The following is an 8,679-nucleotide window of genomic DNA, read 5'->3' as shown; positions in this document are numbered from 1 at the left end:
TTATGAAAACAAATCAATGGTCCGTTTTTGGGCGAGCAAAAGCGTGTAATATTTTTCTTGCAGCGAAACTTTGGTATATTCTTCAGGTTATTTGCTGTGCCAGAACCCACATTCAAAAGTTTCACAGGGTTTTTGCTACTTTCGTGCGGAACTCCACCTGGGAACCTATGCGACGAGACAATCTTTTTCGCCCTGTTGATGTCGGTGGTCTCGGACTATTACACATCTTTTTAAAACAAATAATAACTCGTTTTCTATTCTTCAGAACAACATCACATCATTTCCTTCGTACTTACCTGCAGGCAGAACTCTCAGATGCTTTACCTTATTTGGTGGTTTCATCAGTATCGGCGGGCCCGGAACATCACGTCCCTTGGGATTCCTCAGAGAAGTAGTAAGCCCAATAGAGTTTCTAAGAGTCCGTTCTTCTTTAGAATATTTATTTACAATATCACGCAAAGCATTATATGCCGATCTTCTTGACATAACTTTTTCTGTACCTTTGTATCGAAGTATATTCAACCATGGACCAGGACAAGATGTTCTTACGCGTGTCCGAAAATTGCGCGTCTCACCTACCGCAAAGTCATTTTTCTTTAAACTTCACACTTCATCTTTGCCTGTGAAACCCTGGCTTCGCGAACGAGGAATTTTTGTACCGTGGTCAGTGAATTGCCGTCTTTGTAACCAACCAGAAACTATAGGACATTGATTTATTTTCTGCACTGATGCCTACCCCTTCTGGGACGTCCTACAGAGAACACTGAAAAAAAGATTTGGACGTCAACGCCTACACAATCCGGTTTCTACCTTTAAAACCCAACGATAGTTTTCCTTATGATATGGGGTTGCATAGTCTCTGGAAGACGAGAATGATCTACAGAAACGCCGATCCACCCCGGACTACAAAATCAAACTTTATAGAAACTGTATCTCATGTGAGAAATGTGTTAGATCATCTTAAGGAACGCCCAGACTGGTATGCTCTCATTGATCGATGTCTCTATCTTCCTGATTTTTAGCTATGTCATTTATTTTGAATCCTTTCTTCGTTTCCCGAGCGTAAACAGATAACAATACTTTGATGTGATCAAGAACCGTTTAATTGTTTGTATTGTTATTCTTATAAGTAATAACTTTGTCGAACTCTATGACTGCCGTTTGTCCTGTCACCTTTCCATGCAAAAAAAGAAAAAAAAAAAGATTGGTGGCCGAGTGGGCTTAAGCGCACACCCAGCTCGACGCGCGTGGAGCGAAAGCTCGCGCTCGAACCCGGGGATCCTGGGTTCGAGCCGCACCCCTGCCCGTTTCGATCTGGATGAGCATCGTACCGGCGTGCGGTCGTGTATCACTACGTGGTGCACGTTAAAGACCCCAGGCTAGCGGTTGTACTGCACAGGCTAAATTGCTCATCTACAGCGTGTGACTCGTCGCAACTTTAAATGGCTGACCAACTACACGCTGTATAAATATCCCCATAACCCAATTTTTATCCCCTGAGTACTCCCTCTGTCTTGGTTGGTAGCCTAGGAACTCGCTTTTCACTGTTAGTGGTTCTAGTCTTAAGAAAACCTGCGCCAGGGGAAATTTTTTTTTAAAATTTATTTACGATAATTGAAATAAATTTTCGCAGTTTATATGGATTGTTTTCTATTTATATAAATCTGGTATTAGTTATGATATAGCTTGTGTTTAGCTTGTGTGAGGTTTCAGCAAAATGGAAGATTTCGGGGGAGGCCCGAGCTCCATGGGCCTCCCCCCTGGCTACGTGCCTGGAGCAGTATCAGATCGAACACACGAATATCTTGTTAAAAAAATTCACGAAAAGGAATTTTGAAACGAATTAAACGATTAGCCAAGAGCCTGGTGGATGTCGCTAACGCCTCGTTTGTAATGCCCGTCTAGGAACCTTGACACGTAGTGACGGTAACTGTCTCGCCTCCGGCCACTACGAGAGATTAGGGGAAGGAGGAACTCCCCTCTTCCCGAGAATCCCTTTTATGTGTTCGAGAAGTCGCTATTGTCCCTCTGCAAGATTATAGAAGATTAACCCGTCACTCAAAATTTGTACAAAAGCAGCCACTTCGGTGGCTGGAACGACTAGGCCGTCCTTTCGACGTCAGCCTCGCCGTAGCTTTGCTCGTCCCGAGACGAACTGCGTCACGATACTGAATTGTCGGGAGTTCCTCAAATGAGTATTTCACTAATTTCGCGATCATAACTGGTCCTTGCTATTTTTATACGTAACAATAAAGATTCAAGGACAATAAAACACCATAAAACCCAGAACGAATGTTCGTTAAAATTTTTTTTTTTTGCCTAATATTTACGCTACAATACAAAATTTTTCGATTTGCGGTCGAAATGGAGACTGTACCCCTGTGGGAAGATAGCTTCGGTACAAACGCTCTCATCATCATCCGACAGGGGTAGAATTACGGTTTCGCTCGCGAATCGAAAAATTCGTTTTGTAGCATTAAGACTGGGGAAACAAGATGTTTTTCTTTGACGAACATTTATTTTGAAACATACCTGTCCTAGCCAAGTAGAAAAATATTTTTTTTCTTCTAAGCTTTGTGTTTTAGGGGTGACACCGCTTCAAGGGACACTGACAGGGTATTTATGCTCGCCAAGGTTTTTATGCTTACATGACGAATGAGAGCCCAACTACCCAGAACACAATTGGCGGCTCGAAATTCGTTTTCTTTCCGCCCGAAAACTCCGATCGAGAACTGGCCGTTTGGAGTCGCGCTCACTCTCTTCTCCGTGGTCACAAGCAGCGGCGTAGACTCTTCATTTTCCCGGGGGGGGGGGGGGGGGGGGGGGGGGGCAGGTTGAGTTCTCCGTGCCAAACCTACGACGGGCATCTGTCACGCCCCAGTGGAGGACTGAGGATTAATTCCGACCGCCTGGGGATCTTTTGACGTGCAACCGAAAGCTCGGTTACACGGCGCCTTCTCCGCAATAAGCCTCCGTCATCTTGCAGGCACCTCGGTCGGGATTCGAACCCGCCGCCTTGGGATCCGTAGGCCGGCGCTCTCGCCTCGGAGCCACCGAGGCGGCTGGGGGGGAGTGCTGCGCGTTATTTTTCCGCCAGAACTGAAGATTGAAGCTAACGAAAACACGCTGGAATTCCATTTCCCATGTATTTTGTCAATAGAGGCAATGTGCTCGTTATTTACATGCCGCTACTAGAAGCTCGTTACATGGCACGTAAACAGCGTCTCGGTAAGGATCATGGCCCGGGCCCGGGGGGGAGGGGGCAGAGCTAACAAAACTTTACTTGTTATTTTTTTTTTTTTTTGGGGGGGGGGGGGGGGGGGGGGATTAGTCGTTTAATATTGATAAAGTTTGGAGGGCATATATTCATCTTGCCTAAATGCACTCTATAAAGTTTCATATCCATAGGTAAATTTTTTGATAAGTTACAGGAGCAGCTATCGATGTGAGTCGCCTTGCTTGGTTAGGAAATCATAAAATTGCTGCAAAACATTAAGCATTTTTTAAAAGCTTCAGCCTGAACTAGATAGAACATATGGGGAGTGCGGCTATCTACGTTTTACTCTAAAATATTTTTTATGAAAAATATAAATTTGAAAAGCGTACCCCATGACGGGGCATTTTCTCATTAAAACCCCATTTTTTTGGAATGAGAATTTAATTTAAATAGAAAAAATAAATATCTAGCCACATTCCTTATGAAATTTCATGTAAGAAATATCCAAATTGAAGAATAAATTCGGCAATTCATTGAAATTATAGATTTCAAAAAACGAAAGTATCTACAAAAAAGTGAAACTAAGAAAAGCTTATTTGAAGTTTCCACACTACTACATTTGATTTGACAGGTGGTGGTAGCAACTTCAAGGCACCAATAGCACGGGTGGTGCCTTCTGCTTACACCCGACCTGCACGGCTCTGCTGAGTGAGTCCGACCTTTGAACGCTTTCTTGGAGTGTCATATTTTTGTCGGCATGTGGACATTGATTGAGAAACGAGTTAGGAATTGGATACGCTTGCAATATTTAATTCCTCACCAGAGTCAGCGATTGTGGGCGGGGCAAGCATCGTCTAGAAACGAAGTTTCTTCTTCTTCTTCTTCTTGTGAGGTCCAGAGAAGGAAAGGGAAAGCCGAAAGAGATGTTGGCCTCCTGTACAGGGCGAGTCGCTGCTCGGCTTGGGGAAGGGGGAGGAGCCGTAGGTGGCTAAAAGAGATAGTGTGGAAATTTGGAAACCAGTCCAGTAATGTGATGGGGCCAGGGATCGGCAGTATTTCAAATACTTTGTGTATTTTGCATTTGTATTTAATTACAAATTGGGTAATGTATTTGACGTGTGTATTTAAATACTAAAACGTGGGTATTTCAAATACAATTGTAATTAAATACAATTTTGTGGGCGAAAATACATCCCTCCAATTTATTGTCACTGTTCACAGCAAGAAGAAAACTGCATTCTGCACTGAATGCAGTGTCTCTGAATTAAGCACAAGCGTTTAGTGACTTTGTGATTACGGTACTAGTTCAGGGCAAGAATAGTGACAAAGCCGACTTTCACAGGCAGACTGGCTAAATAAGTGCCTGTGGCTACTTGTGGTGCGTTCCAGCCTGATTTCCATCTAGATTTCCATCCAGATTTTTGCCTGGAACATTCTAAATGCGCGGGTCGTCCAGATTTTCGTACCTCGTGCGAGTTGCAACAATAAAAAATTCTCTAGCTAGTGCTGCGCGTCTTGGTCGTCTCGGTTCTTTGTTGGTCTACACCAAAATGTAATCGAAAAAAAAAACTGCTAGAAGCTTTGTACTTTTTTCACCTATTACGTCCCAGCTGATTACATTTTTTGGGATTATATTTCTATTACGTTACTAGAGCCTCGCACACTAATTCCCGAGAGTGCGATGCAAAATTAAAATGTGATACCCAGAAACCCGTTGCAGGTGCCCTGAAGTCGCTGACGCAAACTTTGAGGAATGTATTTGGAAAAGTATTTGGAGGAGACCAAATACATTTGGTTGTATTTGTATCTTGTACTTAAATGCTTTTTCGGAAATATAATTAGATTTGTAATTAAATGCATTTTTGACGAAGTATTTTGTATTTGTATTTCGATACATATTTGCATGTATTTTGCCCATCCCTGGATGGGGCTTTGGCACAAGTCTGGGTTTCAATTTAACAACCTTGCTCTTTGCGGTGTCTGGTATTTGATCAAAGACGGTCTGCCAAACCAGTCTCACTCAAAAAATCCAAGTGGTCTTTGTAAGCCCTCTGGAGAAGCCGACGTGGGGCTTCTGGGATGAGGAGTTCCCGAGTGTTGGAAGAAGGAAGTCCATTGAAAGTGTAGCGTTGAAACAAAGTTTTACGCTCTTCTTCGTATTCTGTGCATACTAGTAGCACGTGTTCAATGTCCTCTAGGGCTCCACAGTGTAGGCAATCAGGACTATTGACTCGTTGAAGTTTGTGCAGAGTTGACCTTGTGTTTGCGCAGTTTGCCCTCAGCCGATGTAACATTGACGCTTGTTCTCTTGACAGCTTGCGGGGGATTGCTGGAGGGGGCCGTCCTTCAGCCGTCTCTCGGTGCAGGTGGCGCTTCTGGTAGAAATTTCGTATAAATCGGCATGCTTTGTTGTACCGGCGAAGGAAAATGGTTGGGGTCTCAAGTCCATGGGCTTCAGTAGCGAGGGTATCCGCCTTCTCATTTCCCGCAATTCCAGTGTGCGCAGGACACCACTGAAAAGCAAGTTGCCAACCCTTTCTTTCAGCCGACCTGGCAGATGCTACAGTTGTTGCAGTCAATGGAGTGCCAGTGTCGGGGTTTTGGAGAAGATGAAGAGCAGATTTTGAATCTGTGAGGATGACTGCTCTCCCTGGCGTTCCACTTCGCACTAAAAGCTCCAAAGCCCGCCAAATGGCCTCCAGCTCCGCAGTAGTAGAGGTTGTGGCGAAGTTCTGTCTGTCTGCAATGCAGACGTTGTGAGTTGGGATGAAGACTGGTGTCGTGGTAGTTCCTGTCGCCGGACTAGTGGAGCCGTCGGTGTATAGTTGCAGCCATCCAATATACTTTGTGTAGAGTAGTTCCTGGGTCAAAAGGCGAGAAATTGTCCCAGAAACACTCGCCTTGCTATGCATGTAAGGGAGAGTTTCACTTATCGTCAGTGGTACTTCTAGATGGGGCTGCGGGGGTGGAGGGATATGCCCGGGTGGTCCTATAAGATCTTCGAACTGTCTAGCCAAATAGCCAAGGCGGGAGTTGGGGCGGTCAAGGACGTGTGAGAGTAGTGAACTCCCAGAGGACGCACCATAAATTCTTGCAAGGTGACGGCAGGCGCGCTCATCAGCCCGGAGAAAAACAGGCCATTCTTCGGCAGGCAACGAGTGTGGCAACGTTTCCCGCGTATCGCGGCAGTCCGACGCTCATCCTTAGTGCCACACGGTGAAATGTTTCAACATCACGTTGTAGTGCTGGTCCGATGTTGAGAAGTGGCAAAGTATAATGTAGGCGGGAACGGATTAAACCTTTATATAACTGAAGGAGGGCGTGCTGTGGTGTTCCCCAGGTATGGCCGCGGAGGCACCGCAGAACTCCGAGAAGGCTGCGGCGCTTGGAGAGAACTTTGCGGACTTCCGGTCCTCCAGGTTAGGACTGGATGGATTGGGCGGGAGAAAAAGGAAGAAGAAGTGGATAGAATAAGAGATGTACGTCACGCACAGTGACTAGGCTAATCACTGTCGGTTCATTCTACGGTAAAATACAACATATTGGCGCAGTTGACCATAAAACTGGAAACCCCGCCGCCTTTCTTGCCGACTCCCGGCAAACCTACAATTCCATGGACGGAATGGTACCCTCTCTTCGAGACATTCCTGGTGGCGAGCGGCGCTATTTCATACTCGGACGACAGAAAAAAGGCCATCTTACTCAACTGCCTTGGAGTGGAGGGACAGCGAGTATTCCGTTCCCTGCCCACAACCCGAGAGGATTCCCAGCCATCTACTTCGGCGGCTGGAAGTCTTGCTGCCAGATCCCAAGAGGAGTCTATCCCAACTACTTCAGCGGCCAGTACTCCTACTACTCGTGCCTTCGACGCTGCAGTATACGTTCACTGAGCAACTTTTTCACGCCTGCCATCAACAAGACCGTGGAGCGATATCGCTTCCGGCAAAGGGCACAACTTCTAGGAGAAACAGTAGAAGAGTACGTTGCCGCGTTGCGAAGTCTGGCCAAGACGTGCAAATTCGATACACTGACGGAAGTTTTAATCTGCGACTAGCTTGTGGAGAAAACCAACACCAAGGAAGTACGAGAGAGGCTTTTACTCGAACCAGAGCTAACGCTTGACGCTGCGTTAGTCATCGCCAGGCAAGTGGAACAGGCTCTGCGCGAATCTAAGCTGCTAGCCCAGGGCAATAACGTTTCAAGCACTCCTCAGGTTGCGGCTCTCACAAGATGTACTGCTAATCTTCAAAACAGGGCCAAAAATGCTACATATGTGGATCTTCAGCTCACTTGGCGGATGCTACATCATGCCCGGCACGTGCGAAGACCTGTAAAAAATGCGGTACACGTGGCCATTTTGCAGCTGTATGCAGAAAATCAACAGCAGTGAAGACCACAGCTTCCATCAGCGCCACAGGACTGATGAACATTCAGGGATTGCCAGACATCCTGTACTGTGAAATGATCATAGCCGGCGTTGCACTCAAGCTACAGGTGGACACTGGCTCACCAGTATCCATCATATCTTCTGCACTGTACGATGCGCATTTTCGGCACATCAAGCTGGAACATTCGAACTTGGAGCTCAGAAATTACTCTAATGGGCTAATCGAGGTGTATGGGATGTTCACAGCCAAGGCATCATTTGGAACCAGACATACTACAGGTACATTCCATTTCACATCCGGCAAACCGCTGGTTGGACTAGATGTCCTTAGGGGCTTGCAAATGAGGCTGGATATTGGAAAACATGCGTGTCACCAGCTCTCTGCCAGAGGTATACAAAATCCTCAGCAGTATACAGAGATGTTTCCACAGCTATTCAAAGAGGGGCTGGGACACGTGAAAGACTTTGTTCACAAAGTCAAGACGCGATCATCGGTTGCCCCAGTGCAACAAAAATTTCGTCGTCTCCCTCTGACAGTACAAGACAGAGTCTCTGAGGAGTTGCAGAAGTTAGAAACAGCAGGGGTAATCGAGAAAATTGATGCGTCAGAGTGGGTTTCCCCAATCGTCGTGGCCTGGAAGAAAACAGGAGAAATCAGGCTATGCGTAGATCTACAAAGACCAAAGGAAGCAATCGTCATTGACGGTCATCCGCTTCCACATCCGGAAGAAATCTTTCACCGGCTGAGAGGTATGACGATCTTCTCCAAGCTGGACCTCTCATCAGCTTACCACCAAATGGATCTGGCAGAGGAAAGCAGAGACATTACAGCGTTTATAACGCATGAAGGTCTTTACCGTTACAAGAGGGTTTGCTTTGGACTAGCTTCGGCAGCTGCAGCCTTTCAAAAGATGCTGTCAACAGTGCTGAAGGGATGCCAAGGCACAGTTCACTACCTTGATGATATCCTTGTCGCAGGGCCATCACAAAAAGACCACGATGAAAACTTAAAGCGAGTCCTATCACGCTTAGAGAAAAGTGGGTTGAAGCTCAACACGCAAAAGTGCACCTTTTC

The sequence above is a fragment of the Ixodes scapularis genome, unplaced genomic scaffold, assembly GCF_016920785.2.
Source record: "Ixodes scapularis isolate PalLabHiFi unplaced genomic scaffold, ASM1692078v2 PGA_scaffold0__279_contigs__length_252992795, whole genome shotgun sequence".
NCBI classification, from domain to species: Eukaryota; Metazoa; Arthropoda; class Arachnida; order Ixodida; family Ixodidae; genus Ixodes; species Ixodes scapularis.
This window is presented reverse-complemented; position numbering follows the sequence as displayed.